At 36.6% G+C, this 21,718-nt stretch overlaps 1 non-coding gene across 1 annotated transcript; it reads right to left on the bottom strand.

The window, feature by feature from the left end:
* Positions 1-10: 10 nt before the first annotated feature.
* LOC123387134 lies at positions 11-201 on the bottom strand. Its single transcript, XR_006601488.1, has one exon. It is a non-coding gene; the product is annotated as a U2 spliceosomal RNA (small nuclear RNA).
* Positions 202-21,718: the final 21,517 nt, after the last annotated feature.

Below are 21,718 nucleotides of genomic sequence, written 5' to 3'. Positions count from 1 at the left end.
TTGAACCCTTAGGGTTTGCACCTTTCCTAGAAGTATAATGACACTAGGTTGATGCATGGAGTGTACAGAGCAAGCTCCTATTCCAACTCCCTGCTCCAAAAATCCATTCAGTATATTGTCCTATGATAGAGGACGTGTCAGGTATTTAACTGATAAGGACAAATACTATACTTGATCTTAGCCAAAAGCCCAAAAGGCAATGGTGATTATTTTTTGTCTATTAATGATCACTGATACTGCTTTCAGGACAGTCAGAAAGTTCCTGACACCCATTCTGTGTTTATACTCTCTGAGCTTTCAAGGGAAGACACTATGCTGAAAGCCTGATACATGGACAGGAGAAAGGCCAAGAAAACAAGGCATTGACTCCTCAGTAGCCCAGGTCTAAGTGGCATGACAGGAGGGAATGACGGGAGAGCAAGTTAGTGCCCTAATTAAAATAATGTAGATACCATCCATAGATTAAAACATCAAAAAAGTAGAATAAAAGTGTATTGCTTAAAACTGGGGATATGGATGATTATTACTGCCCCTCTGAGGGACAATATGATACAAGAATAGAAGATCTTAATCGTCTCAGGACATGATTATGTTAACTTTCACTAATCTCAAGGATAATGTGTGATACTAAACCAAGTCCCAGCCTAAAAAAAACTGCCTTTATTTATTTGTTTGTTTGTTTGTTTATTATTTATTTGTTTAGAGATAGAAGTATTGTATTTTATTTTTTTCTCAAGTTCTTACTTAAATTCCAGCTAGTTAACATATGGTATGATATTAGTTTCAGGCATAGAGTTTAGTGATTCATCACTTACATCCAACACCCAACTTATCACCCGTCATCTGTTTAACCCATACTCCACCCTCAACCCTGTCCCCACCCCTACCCACTTTGTCTCCAGTAACTAACAGTTTGTTCTCTATAGTTAAGAGTCTGTTTCTTGGTTTGCCTTTCTCTTTTTCTCCCCTATGTTCATTTGTTCTGCTTCTTACATCTCACATATTAGAAAAACTGCATTTAGAGCAAAGTGTATAAATGCTTTCCAATAAGCAACTTAGAGGAGAATCTGGCTTAATGCGGTATGATAGGACTAGCTAGTCATTCACCAAAACCCATTCTCCTTTTTCCCTGAGGACCTAGCCAGACTATATTTCCTGGCCTCATGATGGATTCTACAACTGACTTCTGCCTAATTGAAAGTAATCACAAATGATGATCTCCACTTTACCAGCCTGAAAAGCTTTCAGCTTGAGCCTCTATATTCTCTTTTTTTGTCTTCTGATGAAGTAGAAAACAGACAACTCCAAGTCTTCATGGGAATGGTGGGGCCACATGAGGGAAAGACTGTGTGAGGCAGACATTTCCAACAACCTACCCTGGCATGTTGGGAATGAGAATACTTTCATAAACTGAGATCTTGGAGCTGTGAGGAATATCAATTAGTCTGCTCTGACTGATATACATTTAAGGTTTTAGAGTCAGACAAACTTAAGCCTTTGTTTCAGCTCTGTCACTTCACTAACTCTGAAAACTTGACCAAGTTCCTTAACCTCTTAGAGCTTCAGTTCCCTTATAAGTAAAACAGGGAAAGTAGAACTGCTGTGAGCATAAAGTAAAATAAAGTGTATCTATATCTATTGGTACTGTCCCTGGCAAGAGAAAGTATACACTATAAGATAGCTATTACTATAATTGGTAGAGAGGAGACATCATTTATATACTCTTATTAGCCAGCATTTAAAAGGCCTTGGGGAATAGGATAAGAAGGTAGACATATTAGAAATGTTCCTCTCTAGTATTTTCTAGAGAAGGCAACTACAATTTTATCTTCATGTTACAAAGAATTACTTCTGATTAAAAGAATATCTTGTTAATCTCAAGGAACAATAAAGAAACTTAAGATTTAGAGTTGAGATTAAAATTCTAGTACGAATTCTCTAACTCTGGACATGATTGAATGACTGGTATAAGAAATATTCTCATTCCAAACTGTGAAACTGTATAAAATATATGAGCCAATTGCTGTCAAGCACTAGACAACAAACTATACAGGGCTGTGATCCTTGACAGAAGGGAAACATATAGAGTGAGCTTCATGTTGACCCCATATTTCTATCTAGGGCACTTTCTGAAGTACATAAAGTGCTTGTCTCAGTCAGAGGAGACAAAGTTTGAAATTCAGGGTTGCTTAAGAGACTACAGTTTAAAGAGAAAGGTACTTGAGATGAGAAAGGTGCAAAAAGTGGGGCCCCAAGAACTCCAGATAAAGGTGCCCCTCACAACCTTGACCAAGCACTGGACTGTACTTGAGCAGGGCGAAACTCACTGAGTCCATCAGAGAACAGTTGCTAGGAAGTGATTCCTGAATGAAGATACCAGAAGTTATAAAGTGCTGGGAGACTTTGGATTTCTAGCCAGTCAGGATGTAATAAAGAAATTTCACTTAGTACTTTGGACACTTGGTTAAGTTTTCACAAAGGCCACACATTAGAAGAATGTCCTATGTCCTAGAATAAGGAATATGTTCTGGAGTGGGGTGGGGGGGTGGAACTGTAATAGATCCTTTCTAACAATATCTAAAACATCTACAATGGGTTTCTCATTCTCAGCACTACTGAAATATTGGATCAGATTGTTCTTTGTTGTGGCATGCTTTACTTGTAAATTATAAGATGTTTAGCAGCATTCTTAATCTCTACCCACTATATGCCATCATCACTCCCAAGTTGTGACAACCAAAAATCTCTCTATATATACATTACCAAATGGAGGAAATTGGAGGAAACTACTCCTAGTTGAGAATCACCACTCTATAAGATCTAAGTGATCACTATGAATTCACTGTCAGCCAGAAAAACTCAAAACATCATAGTCCATAAATTATGTCTCACCCACAATATCCGTTATACATTTTTAAAAACCGCTACAAATGCAAATAAGAAAAAAAAAAGTATAACCTAAAGTGAAAACAAATAAAAGTCAGTAAAATTAGTCCCCCAGAATGATGTTGGTGCTGATACCATCAGAGAAGTACTCTTAAAGCACTATTATAAACATGTTCAAAGATTTGAAGGAAATGAGGAATAGAAAGAATGAATAGAAAATAACAATAGAGACATTAAAACTATTAAAAAAGGAACCAAATAGAAATTTGAGAACTGAAAAATAAAATATGTGAAATAAAAAACTCACTGGATGAGCTTAGGTGAAAACTGGACAATGGAAACAAAGGGATCAGTAAGCTTGAAGATGGGTCAATAGAAACAGTCCTAACTGAAGAATAAAGATAAATATTAATTTTTAAAAAGGAATAGCATCTTAGTGTTCTGTGTCAGTAGGAAGATGTTTAATAGTCATATAATTAGAGCATAAGAGAGAAAGAGATTGAGCATAAAAATATTTGAAGAAAATAATAATTGAAATTGCCCCAATTTGATGAAAAATATCAATGCACAGATCTGAAAAGTTGAGCAAACCCAAAACAGTATAAGTACAAAGAAGACCATACCTGGGCACATGATAGTAAAACAGGTGAACACCAAAAATAAAGAAATATTTAAGAGCAGCCAAAAGGGAAAAATTATTGTACATAGGAGAACAATACTAGGGACAACTCTGACTTCTCATTAGAAACAATGGTGGCCATAAGACAATGAAACAGCATCTTTAAATGCTAAAAAGGGGACTTTAGCTTCCAGCAAAAATAGAATTCCAAAACAACCTAAAATAAGAAAAGGAGGGAAATGAAATACACGAAACAATTGTTTAAAAAAAAAATAGATATCAGTCAACAGAGCACAATGATCCCAGAAAGACAGGAAATAAATAAGGTGAGGTTCAAGATTGCCCCATTTTCCTGGCTTAAGATTTTCCAGGCCACTAACAGGGAGGGAGAAACCAGGCAGAGCCCATCAGACTATCTGAGTTGAGGAGATGGAGCTTAGAGCCCAGGGAAAACAATGCAAATGGTATTTGAAGAAAGATGGGCACAAAGAGAACCTTGGAAGTCTCCAGAGAGTCTCCCTCAGGTACTGAGCACAGTCATTTGAGGAAACTACCTGGGGCCAGGGAATTAAAGGAATAGTACCCAGTGGCCTCAAAGGACAAGGACCAGTGCCCATTATCATCAGCCAGACTAAAAAGACACATTATTCAGGGAACACTGGATAAAGTACTTGGAAAAGTATTACATTAGACATGAGGAATAACTAATTATCCCTAAACTAAGTGATGTTCTGGTTATACATAATGAATTTATAAAAGCAAGACCCCAAATGTTCAAGCTGTTTCCAAGTAACTTAACTGCATCCTAGAACAAAGCACAGGAATATTTAAAATAATATAAAAATATTCAGTACCCAATAAAATAAAATTCACAGTTCCTGGCATCCAATCTAAATCTAAAGAGCATACAAAGAAGCCAGAATATATAACCCATAAAGGGGAGGTAAATCAATCAATGGAAACTAACCCAGACTGAGACCAATGTTAGAATTAACAGACAGGGGCACTAAAATAATTATTAAAACTGTATTCCACATGTCCAAAATTTTAAGTAAAGACAAGACATTTTTTTGAAAGGGAGATTCTCCAAAGCCAAAAGTCTGGAGCAGTCAAACTGGATATGAAAACAGCCTAGGATGAAAAATGCATTGGATAGGAATAACAAGAGATTAGATATTTCAGAAGAAGAAAATAATAAACTTGAAGAAGTAACAACAGAAATTATCCAAAATGAAACTCAGAAAGAAAAAAAGAATTTACAAAAATGAACAAAGCCTCAGTCAGTGAGCTGGGGGCCAGGTTCAAGTGGCCTAATATTTATGTAATAAAAATCTCTGAAGGAAAAACGGAGGGACCAAAAAATATATTTGAAAAAAATGATGGCCATATTTTTTTCTAAACTGATAAAAACCATAAAATGACAGATCTAAGAAGCTCAACAAATCCTAGGAACAAGAAATAGGAATTAAACTACCAAGATACATTAATCAAATTGGTCAAAACCAGTGATAAAGAGAAAACCTTAAAAGCAGCCTAGTAACAGAGGGTCAGGGTGAGGAGAAGGAGAGCATGTTACATTTAATTAATTAATTATTTTATTAATTAAATAAGAGAGCAGATTTCTGTCCTCATCCCAAACAAAGCAAGCAAGAAGACAACAGAGCAACACCTTTAAAACACTGAAAAACAATCTGCCAACCTAGAATTCTATACCTAGCAAAAATGTTTTACCAAAAGTGAAGGCAAAATAAAGTCTTTGAGACATGCAGAAACTGAAATAATTTATCACCAGAAGATGCACTACAAGAAGTGTCAGAGGAAGTCCTTCAGACCAAACAAAAAAGATATGAAATGCAAATATGGATCTATACAAAGGAATGGAGATTACTAGAAAAGGTGGCTACATGGATAAATATATGATTTTATTCTTATTTGTAGATCAATTTAAAAGAGAATTTACTATTTAAACAAAATTAATAGCAATATATTATAGGGTTTATAACATGTACAAATAAAATATCTGACAGAAATAGTCTAAAGGAGGAAACAGAGGTATGATTATTACATTATATGAGAAGTTTTCTAATACTGATTTTAAGTAGACTATAATAAGATAAGAATGCATATTTTTATTCAGATCAATGCCTTTAAAAATGAGATATAATTCCAAAGTCAAAATAGGAAATAAAACAATATGAAAATATTTGATTAAGCCAATCTGCAATTGTACTTCTTACTCTCTGTATGACCTTATGTGAGTTATTTCAACTTCTTTTTTTTTTTTTTCCAGAGACAGCATGAATAAGCAGGGGTGTAGAAGCAGAAGGAGAGGGAGAGAGGGATTCTTATACTCCATGCCCACAATGGAGTTTAATGTGGGGCTTGATCTCACAATCCTGAGATCATGACCTGAACTGAAGTTAAGAGTCGGACATTTAACATTACATGAGCCACCCAGGTGCCCCTATTCAACTTCTCTTAACTTCTACTTCCTCATCTCTCATTGAATATGTTTAATAATCCTAATTTTGTTATATTGTGATGACAATCTAAACTTTAAGTTCATTGGGGAAAAGGACAGTATCTTGCTAATTTTTATATTGCCTGTACCAGGCATAATGTTTGATACACATATTTTTATATTTACTAACCTTTTTATTATACCTTACACCTTGCAAAGTGATTTAGTGCCTGGTATCTAATGAATAACAAATATTTTTAAGTGAATTCATAGCAAAATATTCTACAAAATAATGAAAAATAAAAAGACCATAAATGTATCAAATTAATTAAAATGTCATGTATTTCTATTTGCAGTAAGTCAAGGGAGAACTGCACCTCTTTATGCCAAAAAAGTCACATTAAGGATATTTGAAGATGTTACTCCATATATTTGCCTCAATAATATTGATATGAATATCAAAATCTACCTCACAAATGTCACCAAAAAAGTTTAACCTCCAAGGTTTTAAAACTGTCACAGGTTAAGTCTTGATGACCTCAAACAATTGTTCTTCCCAAGTCAGGTGGTCTTTGAGGGCTCTGATCTGCAGCAAGTCCACCAAAAGAAAGGAAAACATTAATAGTCTCCATGTCTATCAAAAAGTCTGGAGCAGTCTTAGAACAAATGGAAGAGCTGTTCTCTGTTCTCTTCCATGTCACAGATGGCTGCCTGATTAACAGGTACTAAGGTCCTGAACTGTTTGGCTAAGAACCACTTTAATTTAAATATTAAGTATGGTCAAGGACTAAAAAAATAAGAGTAACTTACTGCTTCATCCCTAAGAAGATGAATCAGAGATGTCTTCAGATATGGGGAATATTTACCGGCCTTATGGGATCCCCACTCACTCCTCTCATAAGCAGTAATGGCAATCATCAACAATTGAGCACAAATTTCATCAGACCCTGAACCAAGGACTTTGCATATATTATTTAATTTAATGTTTATAACTCCATAGACCAAATATTATATATACATTATCATTTTATATATGAGAAAACTAAATCTTAGGGCCATTTACTGACTTGTCCAGAATCACATATTCAGGAGATGGAAACAAACATAAACAAGATCAATCTAATATTATGAAATTCAGTTTCTCTCAGTTGACCCTTTGTCTTCCTTAAATTTATTGTGGAAATGAGGAAATTTGATATCAGAACAGTATTCACTTAAAGAAGTGTGTATAATATTGTGTTCTAACATACTGTTTATAACCCAGTTAGTTTCAGTCTGAAATTTTGGGAGGCCTCCAGTGATTTACACATAAAGCTCTTATTCTTTCTCTCTCTCTCTCTCTCTCTCACACACACACACACACACACACACACAGATAAACATACTTTAGAATCAGTATAGTGAATGGAAAGAACACAGCCTTCAAAGTCAGCTAAATTTGTTTCATACTTTGGCTCTACCACTTACAAGCTGCATAATCCTGACAGAATATTTACCTTTCTGTTTTGTGATATGTAAAATGAGGATAATAGTGTCTACCCTGAAGAGCTCTTGAGGTTTAACTTAGATAGCATTTGAGACAGGTCCCAACACAGAGACCAGTAAATATTTCCCACCTTCTTTCCTCCTTCAAAAACTCACAAGCATTTAAAGACTCTTACCAACAAAGAAATGACTGGCTAATTAGGCATCGTCCACTGACGTGTGAACACCACTGGAGAGCACAGGTTCTGCTTTGGTCTCCAAATACTAAAGGGCTGTATCTGCCTGGTCTCCTCTTGTAGGCTCCATAACCTACCACCAGATGGCAGAAGATGTGTGATGAATCAGATGCAACAGGGGCTCTAGATTGGGAAGAAGATGGGCATTACAGAGAAAACAAATAGTATGGATGCTTTCCACAGATGGACAGAAGACATTGTATAGGTGATTCTTATTGTCCATGAAAAGGCAATGCTTAAGATCTCTTCTAACTCTTAAGAGTTATAGTCTTACATTTCTCAAGAGAGTTCTGGTCCATGTTAGATTCAAAATCACACAACTCTCAGATTCTTAATATCAAGACTAAGTTAGTGTGGATATAATTAAAATGATTCTAACTTGAGTATCATAATGAAGAATGGCAGAAACCAATTATAACATAATGAATTTTTTAATCCATCAGTCCATAAATATATAAAATACATTTTACATGTATGTATGTTTTATTTTTAAGTGGGGTAGAGAAGAAAAAGCTCTTCTTTATAGAAGAATTATAACTGGAGCACCTGGGTGGCTCAGTAGGTTAAGCCTCTGCCTTCGGCTCAGGTCATGATCTCAGGGTCCTGGGATCAAGGCCCACATGGGGCTCTCTGCTCAGCAGGGAGCCTGCTTCCCCCTCTCTCTCTGCCTGCCTCTCTGCCTACTTGTGATCTCTGTCTGTCAAATAAATAAATAAATAAAATCTTTTTAAAAAAGGAATTATAACTAATAAATGATTGAGAATAGTCAATGGAATTGGAAAATCATTGGAAAACCACCATATTAATAACTGATTCAAGTAAGAATCAGCAATACATGTCAAAACAAAGGTGAAAGATTGCTAAAGAAGAGGATATTCACACAGTGTGAAGTCTCACCTCACTGATTACGTATCAATTACAAAGAGGAAAAGGTATGTTTGGTAGTGGGAAAACCCAATGGATTTCACCTTAACCAAATGATCAAACTTTACATCACCAATGAAGGACAAAATGACTTAATGTGTCTCCTAATTGGAGGTACTGAGAAGGGTACAACATCAAGTCTGTAGTATTCCTGGAAAAAAAGTGTTTTTTTACCTGAATCATAATAAAACCATCAAATCCCAATTAAAGGATTATCTATAAAGTAACTGATCTTGACTTTTCAAAACTGACAAGAAATCACCAGGGAACTATTCTAGGAAGACCCTAAAGAAGCACAACAAATAAATGCAATGAATGATCTTTGACTAAATCCTGACTTTAAATTTTGAAAAAAAAAAATTAACCTATGAAAACACTATTCGGACAATTATAAAATTCTGAATATGGACAATATATTAGATCGTGATATTAATGTTAGATGTCTCGAGTATGAAAATAGTTGTTTTATCAAAGAATGTCCATTTCTTAGAAGACACAAGCTAAAGGGCGAAGTATCATGAATCCTGCAACCCTGCACCTAACCCTCAAATTGTTCAGGGAAAGTAAAAGAAAGTGTGTGTATGTGTGTGTGTCTGTGTCTGTAATTTCATATATGCAGCTGAGACCAGAGGAAAGAGCCATTTCTTTCTAACACTGGCAAAGTCTATTGTCTAATCCTTTATTCTTTAGATTTGCCTTTCCAGTTGGACCCAGAGAAGTGACTATCAGCGCATGCATAAACCTGGCTGCTCCGAGGTCTGGCAGCACACTCATTTGTAAGGATACATGTGGGCTCCACAGACGGCAGTAGGTAACTTGATCTGAATTTATTCTCCACCTGGAATGGAAGTGGGTCATCACAACCGCATTTGAGAAAGGTCAAACTTCAGAGCTTCTCTCAGCACCCAAGCTGCTCTTCCTTGTATTATTACACTTTACAGGGCTCCACCAAGTCTATTTTGAGATTTTTTTTAATGGGGAAGTTGGTATGGTGTCTTTGATCCATTGAAATACATTTGCTAAAGCACAGACTCCATCCAGTATGATGCCCTCCCTCTCCCATTGTCCCTTATGTTTGACCCTCAGTCATGTTAAAACTGAAACATATACAGGAATCTGTTAGATGTTGAAAGAAACAACATGGGCTGGGAATTCATTCTGGCATGGATTTTTCTGACAGATTTACCCTGGTAGGTCTGGACCGTCTTTAAGTAATTCCTTTTTCCTATGCACTTTCTCAGCAGCATATATGTAAAAGTATATCTTTATCTTTCATTATTATCCTAACCTGAATCCAGAAGAAACACAAGAATTCCCAGTGTTTCACAGTGTTAGACGTAATCTCTCTGCATTTCTGTTGCCTTACCTCTAAAATAGCAAGTCTGGGGATGCCTGGGTGGCTCAGTTGGTTAAGCAGCTGCCTTCGGCTCAGGTCATGATCCCAGTGTCCCGGAATCGAGTCCCACATCGGGCTCCATGCTCAGCGGGGAGCCTGCTTCTCCCTCTGCCTCTGCCTGCCACTCTGTCTGTCTGTGCACTCTCTCTCTCTCTCTCTGACAAATAAATAAAAATAAATTTAAAAATAAATAAATAAATAAAATAGCAAGTCTAAGTATTTCATTGAGTTGCATAAGAAATGAAAATAGAGACTTCCTGCTTCATCAGGAGCTCCTAGAGCAGAGGTTTCCCTATTCATATTTGTGTCTCAGCACCAGGATTTAAAATACACATTTGATTGAATGGTATGCCTGAATACAAATGCTTTAACAAAGACAGTGCCCTACTTCTGTATAGTCTAGGGAAGAACATTTTGACTAATAGGTTCCATAGATATATAATATTACAGTTGATGTTGGTAGGTCTTATATCTGTTTGCATTGCTATTCTTACATTGAATGACAATAGTTCTTAGCTACAAAAGACTAACTTGAGTTTAGCACATACGTTGCTTATAATTAGATGGCTAAGATGAACTCAGTGATAAAAATATTATTCAAAGGGGCACCTGGGTGGTTCAGTGGGTTAAAGCCTCTGCCTTAGGTTCAGGTCATGATCCCAGGGTCCTGGGATTGAGTCCCGCATGGGGCTCTATGCTTGACAGGGAGCCTGCTTCCCCCTCTCTCTCCGCCTGCCTCTCTGCCTATAAATAAATAAAATCTTTAAAAATATATATATATTATTCAAAATTTTTCATATGTTAGGACAGGGCTCAGTAACTTTTTCTATAAAAAGCCAGAAAATAAATAGCTAGGTTTTGAGGCCTATGTAGTCTCTGTCACAACTATTCAGTGCTGTCACTATAATAGGAAAGCACCATGGACAGCACTTAAATGTATGAGCACAGCTGTATTTTATGGACACTGATATGTGAATTTCATATAATTTTCACATGTCTCAAATATTCTTTAATTTTTTATTCAAACAATTAAAGATGTTACTTTGAGCTAAAAACACACAAAAGGGGGCATTTTTGTGACAGGATATAATGTGTTAGGATATTGTGCTAAGATATTACATGACTTTATCATGCATTTTTATATCAACCTAAAATTCAACTTCTGAAATCATGAGTTAAATAGATATTGAATTGAAATTCCTATTTTAAAAAGAGTGAGGGCAGGGGGGCCTGGGTGGCTCAGTGGGTTAAAGCCTCTGCCTTCGGCTCAGGTCATGATCCCAGGGTCCTGGGATCAAGCCCGGCCTCAGGCTCTCTGCTCAGCAGGGAGCCTGCTTCCTCCTCTCTCTGACTCCCTCTCTGCCTATTTGTAATCTCTGTCTGTCAAATAAATAAATAAAATTTTTTTTAAAAAAGTCATTATAAAAAGAGTGAGGGCAGTCATAAGTGTCATCTTAAAAGGCAATTTTTTCAGATTTTACTGATTTGTTTTCACTATTTTTTAATGACAATAAAAATCTCTAAAACTATCAGTGAACTGTAAGAATTATTTTCACTGTGGGGTGCCTGGATGGCTCAGCCATTAAGCATCTGCCTTTGGCATGGGTCATGATTCCAGGGTGCTGGGATGGAGGCCCACATTGGACTCCCTGCTCAGCAGGAAGTCTGCTTCTCCCTTTCTTTGCCTGCCACTCACCATGCTTACACTCTCTCTCTGTCAAATAAATAAGTAAGATCTTTTAAAAATAAATAAGTAAATTAGACCTGCCTCAATGGGTCTTAATGTCTTATAGATACCACTTAACAGCATATTTACTCATTCACTTTATACAATGATCCCCCAATACGAACTTTAGAGCTCTTGTGTTTTTTTTGTTTGTTTGTTTTTTTATGTGAGGGTTCCCCCCCCCAAAAAAAATATGTGGATATTTCCCCCTTGACATGTGAATATCCCAACTAGGTGTTTGGTATATGTCAATAGCAGGAACAAATCCAGAAAGCCAGCAAGGGAATAAAAGTGTATTTAAAAAAAAAAAAAAAAAACTCTTATAAAGGAAGAGGGAGCATGTTAGATGATTGTTCACCACTCTCTTACTGATTTGCTCAAGACTTCAAGACTCTATGATTAAAAATATATGTCATTTTTTTTACATGGTATCACAAGGGGTGAGGAGAATTGGAGTTATTCATTTAATAGTTATATACTGTGTTCCTCTTATATGCCAAGGGCTGCCCTGGCAGTAACAAAGCAGTGGTCAACCAATCAACCAAGCTACCTATTCTCACAGACTTATATTCTAGTGAGGAAACATAGACAAATAAAGAAGAAAAATGTTAGATAATGACAGATGCAATGCAAAGAATTTTCACAGGCTAATGTGACAGAGAGTAAGAACCAGAAAGGCCAGTTACACCAGGTGACCAGAAAAATGTCTCTTAGAGTAAGTGATACTAAAATTGGGCTATAATTGATAAGGAGAAACTTGTTGGAACAACAGCGGGGAGAGGGGAAAGCATTTTGGGCAGCGGAAACAACTAATACAAAGGCCTTCTTGGGTAAGAAGGAGTTGGTCTATTTGAGAAACTTAAATGTTTGCATGGCTAAAGCACAGGGAGTGAAAGTGAGCGGAGATGAATTCAGGTGGGTAGCCAGGTCGTGTAGGGTCAGCCAAGGTAAGAAGTCTGGACTTATTCTAAGTATGATGGGGGAAGAAGGTAAGGAGGGAAAGTGGTGAAGAAGGTATCACAGTAGTCCAGGCCAGAGATGACAGTAGGTCTGACAAGGGTAGGAGTAGCAACAGAGCTGAAGGAAAGTGGGAAAAGGTCAGCCTGTTTTAAAGATACAGCCATCAGGTCAGTCCATTACAGGGTTAGAAGTGGGAGGTGAGGAAAAGAAGAATCAAGGATGACTCCTCCAATTTTGGTGATAGCAACTAGATGGATAAGTTTGTCATTTGCCAAGAAAGCAAGATAAAGGGGAAGCAGGTTTGGGGTGGGGGACAGATCATGAGATCTGTTTTGATCATACTGTATTAGTTTCCTAGGGCTCTTATAAAAAATTGCCACAGGTAGGGTGGCTTAATGCAACAGAAATTTATTTCTCAAGTTCTGGATGCCTGAAATTCAAAATCAAAGATGGACAGAGTAATAAATTCTAACTGATTCATTCTAATCCTACATCTATTGAAAGCTGAAAAGATCTCTTTGATTAAGAGAAACAATAGAATAATGATTAAGAGTATACACAGGTTTGTTTGTTTCTTTTCAGGTCGATAGCCTGGATTTAATTCCTGATGCTGCCACTTACTAGCTGGGAGACTCTGGACAAACTATCTGACCTCTGCATGCCTCCATTTCTTTATCTGTAAAGTGGGGCTACAATACAATTCTGACACTAGCTACCTAGAGATAGGCAAAACTTTATAGGTTAAGGGCTCAGGCTTTCACAAGACTGTTCTCACATCAAACGCTGTCAACAAGCTCAGGGATTCCCAAGCCACCTCCACTTCTGACCAGCTGGCTAAAAATCCGGTAACACAACTTGTAGAACTCAGGAAAGCCCTATACCATTACAATTTTGTTATAGCAAAAGAATACAACTCAGAATCAGTGAAAAAAAGAGACACACCGGGTACAATCTGTAAGAATGCCAAATGCCAAACTTCCATGTCTTCTCCCTGTGGATTCAGCACACATCAACTGGCTCACCCAAGCTTTAATGGGTAGAATTTTCCTTAGAGTGTCACTATGGAGACATGATTGGCTGAATCATTGGCCATGTGACTGAATTCAATCCTAAGCCCCACCTTCCCTCCCAGGAGGTTGAGCTAATGTTGCATGGCTCAAAGACTCAACTGATCAAGCACATATTGGTCTTTCTGGCAGTCACCCCTCCAATCCCAATACTATATAGGAACTTGTCATGAGTTGTCTCATTAGCAAAAACTATCAGGGCCTACCATGAATAACAAAACTGCGGAAATTCCAAGGATTTAAAGGCTCTCTCCGAAGAACCAGGAAAAAGGGAAGCCAAAGTCTTCATTATACAACAGGACCTAAAAAAATCTACCTCAGAGGGTTGTTATAAGGGTTAAAATAAATGTAAAGTACTTAAAACGCTGCCTGGCACTACAGAAATGTTAGCTACCTTTGTTCACTAAATATTAGATAGTCCTACACACATTAAGTCCGAATAAATTTCATATTCCTGCTGTATTTTCCTCCCTAAGAGAAAGAATCCACCTTGACTTCTTCAAACATAGTAGACCTCACGGGAGATTCTTCCTAAGGCTGAACTATATGCATTTTTCATCTATCTTTTCAAGATCTGTGACACATTTCTTCTTTTTTTTAAGATTTCATTTATTTATTTATTTTAGAAAGAGAGAGCAAGCAAGTTAGCAGGGAGAGGGGGAGAGGGGGAGGGAAAAAAATCTCAAGGAGATTCTGCACCAAGGTGGAGCCCTACATAGAGCTCAATCTCGGGACCCTGAGATCATGACCTGAGCCAAAACCAAGACTTGGATGCTAACTGGCTGAGTCACCTAGATTTCTAATATGGTATCATCATGTACCAAATAGAGCATGGTTTTTATAAAAAGCCTAAGAACTGCTGAGTGACTGGGATAACTACTAGCAATCAGTACTCCCAATTAAAACTTCCCACCATAATGTAATATAATAATCAACTTACATTTTCTATTTTTTGTTTTTTGTTTCAACACAAATTATTTAGTACTATTCTAGGTGCTGAATCTATAGCAGTGAACCAAGCAAAGTTATTGCCTTCACTGAGAGGGAGAGCTTGTATACTACTGGGAAATTCAGATAATAATCACACTTTAAAATATGTATTTACAATATACATTTAATATATTTAGAATATACAGCATGTACTATACACTTAATACATATAAATAATGAAAAATAAAGTAGAATTAGGGACAGAGTGTGATGAACTGTTCCGTATTTAATTGGGTGTTCAGAGAAGTTTTTGCTGACAAGATAATATTTAAAAAGAATCTGGAATGAAGTGGTTCCTGTATATCCTGACCTGTTTCCTGCTCTTTTGTACCTGAGTCTTTTTTCCCTCACTTCTATCTAGACTAAACCAGTTGAACCTGTTTATAGCTGCCCATTTCTTCCACATGCCAAGGTCAGTTTGAAATTCAATGATGTCCTACACCTAGTCATTTTGAGACAGCATCAAATTTAATAAAATTGTAATGCCTATATTGATGTTTTAAGGATTTTAGTCTGAGAGAGTGGTTAAGAGGGTGATTTTGTAGAAAGGACACAGGGGCCAACTTCACCCAGGCAGCTTAGTAATCTTTCCCTTGAGAAAGCAGCAGAGTTATTTTTTATTTCTTTTTTTATATTCTGCAACTGCAGATTTCAGTTAATATTAAATTACTTATCAGAGAGAGTTTGGAATATGGTTTTCTTTATATTCCATTTGACTTAACATCATTTCTCTATAGTGGAGTTTCCGTGCTATAAAAGCTCTTTTTATAGATAATTGAACCTGAGAGCAAAATCTAGGCATTTTGAAGGAAATATAGCTGATTCTCTTTCCAGGGGAAAATAATTCTGGCTTCCTTCCTGGAACCAGTGAAGTATGAGGCAAATGACAGTCCTTGATTTCGATCAAAGATCCAAGACTATTCTCTGACAGTTGGGGGCAGATCATCAAGTGAAAGCCTGCCTCATCTACTCTACTGTCTATTCAAGGCATCCTGCACTCAGATAACAAATGATAGGCTACTGAAGCCATTAACAAGGAAAAAATGCATTGATAAACTTCTCTTCACAAAAAATCAGCAGAAATATTCATCTAACCTAAATTGTGAAAGAAACATGGATGAAAGAGAGAGGGAGACAGAAAGAGAGAGAGAGAGAGAGAGAGGAAGAGAGAGGAGAGGGAGGAAAATAAAGAACAAAAGAAAAAGAAAAAAAAGAGTTATCAGCAGAAAGGATATCCTCATTCATTGTCAGAAAATAGCACTAGAAACAGATAAATTCCTTAGTTAAAATCAGGGAAGGGGTTATGTTCAGCTTTATTACTGATAGCAGGGTTGTACATTACAGACCATTACAAACAGAATGGTATGAACAAAGCAGCAGATACATACAATCAAACCGTCTATTGAGGCATGGAACCACAGGGCAGAAGCAATCACCATGGAAAGCAGTGTAGTGACAATACAATTTTAAATCCATTTGATAGGCAAACTATATCAGTTGAAATTTCTCAGGATGAATGAGTTTAAAACTCGTTATCTGTAGAGCAGCCTATCCCATGATACCACTTTATTTATTCAGATGGAGATTGGAGAATATGGGTAAACATTACAGCTCCAGCCACAACATGTTTTGTAGATAAATTCTGTACAGTATTTGTTCTCTATGCCTTTGCATATGGTTCTTTTCCACTGTAGAAGAAAAGAGTGGGGCATGAGGGGAACAGTGAAAGGGATATCTTTAAAAGACACATGCACAGAACTGTGAAATGGTAACATGTGTTTGCCATGCAGACCATAACGGCACTGGAAGTCATTCTGTCATTTAATGTTCCCAATTTAGAGTTTTAAATAGCTGGGAAACGCTCTTCTTTGAGCAGTCTATAAGACAGTAAAATTCATTATGTCTAAAGGCACCAGTTAGCCAGAACACACAGCAAGGTAACTTCACAAAGTGCAGGTCATAAAATATAATTTGTTTTATGGCTGAATATTCACATTTCCCCTTTATTCCATTTGGAACCTGAGTTAGTTTCAGCTGAAAGAAATGAAATGTCTAAAATGGAATGAAGGTACAAAATGTTTCTGCGAAAGTACAATAAAAATAATTTTTGAAGGAACTGTGGTTTGAGAAGGCTGGAAACATCTTCCAGGGAGAGGGTGGCTCCTGGGTGGTGCAGTTGGTTCTGCATCTGACTTTTGGTTTCGGCTCAGGTCATGTTCTCAAGGTTATGAGATGGAGCCCCACGTTAGGCTCCGGGCTTAGTTCATAATCAGCTGGAGATTTTCTCTCCCTCTCCCTCTGCCCCTCCTGCTCATGTGCCCCGCACACATGCTCTCTCTCTTTCTCAAATAAATCTTTTAAAAAAACACAAAACTTAAACATTCAGTGTAAAACTTTCATCACAACTCTTATGGTCTGCAGATATTCCTTCATTTACTGAAAGATACACACACATTGACACTAGACAAAGGACTTGGTCTTGATAAATGTCTTAACTCTTCTACTGAAAGCTGAACACTCCATCTTATTTGTCCATTTCTTTGTTTAGTCATGTCCATTTCTTTGTTTAGTCATTTGCTATTTTAAGAGAAAAAAGAATACGGTGATCAAAAAGATCTCTATTTCCCCCATGTGGAAGAACTTTTGGTGAGTTCATAGACTGAGGGATGAAATACCATATTTGGAAATGACTGAAGTGAACAACATATTTGTTGAATGTGCCACATGCACTTAGTGTTACAGAGATGGAGTCAGGTGTGTGGTACTGGTGTGGGATTTGGAGTAGGTCACTTAATCTCCACTTGGTTTTCATTTGTTTTTTTCCCCCATCTATAAAACAAGAAATTTAGATTAGATCATCTGAGTCCCAGTCAAATGTTTTGATTTGAGTCTTTGTTAATGACCTTACAATGGTACAAAACCTTTTTTTCCATATTTTTTTTAAAGGAAGAGCATTCTTAGATCATATGAACTATTCTTTACCAAACACATACATTCTCACTTTCGATACCCACGACCAACCTACAAGGGTATTATTATTAACATTTGAATTATTTTTTTAAGTAAGGAAATAAGGAAGCCTAGAAAGATTAAATAAAATCCTCAAGTTTCACAGTTATGAAGTAGAAGTTATGAAGTCAGATGCAGAACCAACTGTGCCACCTGACAAATCTAGGTCCATCTGATGGCAAAGTCAGGTTCTTAATCGCTAGTCCATATTACCAACCATAGGGAATGTGATAGATCCCAGGGCCTCATTTTAGACTTTTTTTAAAAGATTTCATGTATTTATTTTAGACAGAGAGACAGAGAGCACACAGAGAGACAGAGTGAGAGAGAGAGACAGGTAGACTCTGCACTGGGAACACAGCCCAACACAGGGGCTCAATCCCATGATCCTGAGCAGAATCTGAAAGTATGATGCTCAACCAACTGAGCCACGCAGGCGCCCCTCATTTTACATTTGCAACTGGCTGCTAAACAAGGCCAAGTAACTTGCTTAAGGTCACAGAGCCAAAAGTGTGAGAGTCAGAACCAGATCTGGTTTGTTTTCCTCCAAGTCACATTTATTAATTTATATCACATTATCCATTTTCTGAAGCCACAAAACAGTTCATAAACAATGAGGTTAGCATTCCCTGTGATTGTAATTATCAGATTTAATAAACATAAATTCAAATAACTGGAAAGACCTTAACTGAAGTCCAGGATAGGTGAATTTTCCAAAAGAGCAAACAAAAATAAAAGAGACTTGATGAGAACTGAAGATTAAATTAAAAGGGCTTTAATGCCATCTGCTTCTCTTTCCATCAATTTGCAACCAAATGGTATCTAAATTCTCTTATTCTGCTCCTGGAAATGGTCTAGATCCAAAAATATCCTGAGTCCAAGATCCTCAGAGAGCCTCCCTCATTTGCACTAACCTTAACTAAAAACACAAGCCACAGAAAAGCAATTTAAACGGACCAACTCTGTTTCCTGTGGACTGCTCATCATTCCAGCCAAGATGAGCATCTTTTGTAATGGAGAACAGCTTGATGCTTAAAACTTTAGTCAATTTTGAGCTGTCATAAAAAAAAAAAAAAAAAGTCAGCTCCTTTGCAAGAGGGAATATGTACATATATTTTGTCCCATCAAAGATGACTTGAAAAGTCCTCTTCCAATTTGCTTTGAGAAAAAAATAGCCTTTAAACTGAGATTAAGCAGGGAAAAACTCTCGATAAAAAGGAAAATATTTCAAAAACTTGCAAGTGACTGCGAAGCCAGTAACACAGAAAACCTTGTCACCTTAAGTATGCCATTTGTTATCACACATGCCGGAATACATCTATTCATCTTCTTTTAATTGCTTAGCTGTGCTAGAAATACAAAGCAGCTCACTGATGCAGAGACTGTGGAAGAATATTTTGTCATGGAAACTTTGAAAACATTTCAAAGCAGGATAGAAATGAGTGAAATGAGACCTTCTAGCTGTTTGTTGGGCATTGTATTCAGCTGTTAAGTGCCTAGAGTAAGAGGCCTTCTCCATGAGTGGCTTTTGCATACATATACCATCCTGTGCTCCAAGATGGCTAAGAAAATTCCAACAATTTCCCAAGCATTGTTTGGGAGAGTAGTAGATTGTCTCTTCTTCCTCTTTTTCCCCAAAAAATGACAACTGAGATTATCCCTGAGTCAGCAGGTAAATACCTGGTTGCCTCTTGAGTGTATCTGAGACCAGTCTGGGGGTATTTTTGAGCTCATCCTTTCTCTAAAGAATTCTGCTGAAATTAAACACTGAGCATGATTATACATTTTTTAGATGTTTACTGAACACCTACTATATGTTTTATGACTCAGGTGCTTTACCTACGTATTTCATTGAATCTTTACAGAAATTCTGTAACATCTATCTAAAGATTAACCCAGATTCATGGATTAATGACACAACTGCTGGTTAATGACCAATCTAGCAGTTTGTTAATGAGTAACAAAACCCCAAATCAAAGACAACCTCCAAAACCCAGAGTCTTTGCACTATTATCACACTAAGCTTGTTTGCTCCTTGTCAAACAGACCTTCCACTTGGAATATGACACAGAGCTTGAAGGTTGTTTTCTTTTTAAAACCCTTTCTATTCATCATCGTTCCACTAAGAATTATGGGAAAGTTATCATCCAGGTCTTCCAAGAGGCATTGCTGACCCCTGTGGGCTCAAGATTATTCCAAAGGAGATAATGGGCACAGAAATATTAAGAAACTGAATTTGCCAATCTGATCCTCAGCTTCAACATACAGTACAGTCTTTCCTAAAATGGATCTGATGAAGAAGACATCTGCAGTTCTATCAGCTGGGTTCTCCTTTCCTCATCCCAATTTCTTTCCACAGTTGCTCTTTTCCCATTTTACAAATGGGAATCCCACTCATACCTTACCTCCTTATGGCATATTGTCTCAGGGGAGAATTTGAAATATTGCTCCCCATTGAGACACCCTAAGTTCCCCTTCCCATGAGACACACATGGAACCACAGTTCTTCTCATAAAGAAATGAGCTTTTCTTTTATGTTTTGTAATACTAATGTACCAAAAATTTAAGTATGTTTACTTTGGTTTTATAAATTATTAGCTAATAAAAATGTTATAATAGAAACATTTTAACCCACAGAGCTTTACAGAATTAAGAATAAAGTAATTCTAATTTATAAACATACTTTGTTAGCAGAGAAATATGATAGGATGATCAATTAAAAAACTGTCAAAAAATATATATATTTCAAACAACTGATGAATTATTGAACAGTACATCTGAAACTAATGATGCATTATATGTGGGATAATTGAATTTAAATTATATATGTCTGTGTGTGTGTGTGCATGTGTGTGTGCGTGTGTGTGTGTGTGTGTTTCAGTAGGATAAAACTGTGGGCGAAGTGAGAAAAGAGAACAACGTAAAATGACTCAAAAGAAGAGTCTGTTCTAGTAATTTCAAATGGAAGTTGGTGTATATCAAATCACTCTGGTATTTGCTTCCACTGCATACATTTTAAAATAACTAGTATAATACTTTTCATTTTAAAGTGACATAGTTAGGCTAGTTCAGGTCTGTACTAAAACACCATATTGATTTGCTATTCTTGACAGAAAATGACAGCAGGATCTAGGACTGATGAAGATGTATGAAAGGCCAATATTCAGGCTATAATGAACACAAGTAGGTTAGTATAATTTCTTCTTCTCCAGTTCCATTATATTCATTTCATGAAAAATGCTTTTGTATTATACTGTTTCCTCTTCTTGTTAATCTTTGTCATGTGGGAAGAGATCAGCATTTTAATGATTTATTTAAACTTTTTTTTGATAATTTCTGTCCCTTGATTGACTCTTCCACTTCACCTCTCCTATAGTTATAAGAACCGAGGATAAGAATTGTCAGCAAATCAAGTTACAGAGTGTGGGAAAGGTTATTGTGCTAGAAACTGCTATTATCCTCCTGCCAAAAATTATAACAAGCACAGGAAAAGGTGTAACTAGAATTCATTAATAACCTACTATGCTGCAGATTTTAGAAACACCAGAAATGGTTGCTATTCAAAGAAATGCTGTAATTCATGTTCAGAATTGATTTTCCTAGCCATTTTGCTGAGACTGTCAATAAATGAAATGGCTATTTAATTCGGCAGTGGTTGAAGTAATACGATGTCTACCAATAGAGAAATTAAAAGATACAAATATTTGCTTGCGCTTTCAACATAAGGCAACCCGTTATATCTTGGAGTTCAGTTCGATAAAGGTACATCTCAGCCCTGAGAGATTTTTGTGACATGTTCTCACCTGTGTACTTTTTCCAAAGCATGGGCAGAAATATACACACATATATACACACACAGACTGTATTGCAATGAGATGACATGATCTTTGATGGTAACACATTTCACTTTCTGGCATGTGTCTATAAATTTATACTTTATGGACAAATATTACGATAAA

This window comes from Mustela putorius, unplaced genomic scaffold (assembly GCF_011764305.1).
Source record: "Mustela putorius furo isolate JIRA1106 unplaced genomic scaffold, ASM1176430v1.1 tig00003845_pilon_pilon_pilon, whole genome shotgun sequence".
NCBI lineage: Eukaryota > Metazoa > Chordata > Mammalia > Carnivora > Mustelidae > Mustela > Mustela putorius.
The sequence above is the reverse complement of the archived record's forward strand: the minus strand, read 5'-3'. Positions and strand labels throughout refer to the sequence as shown.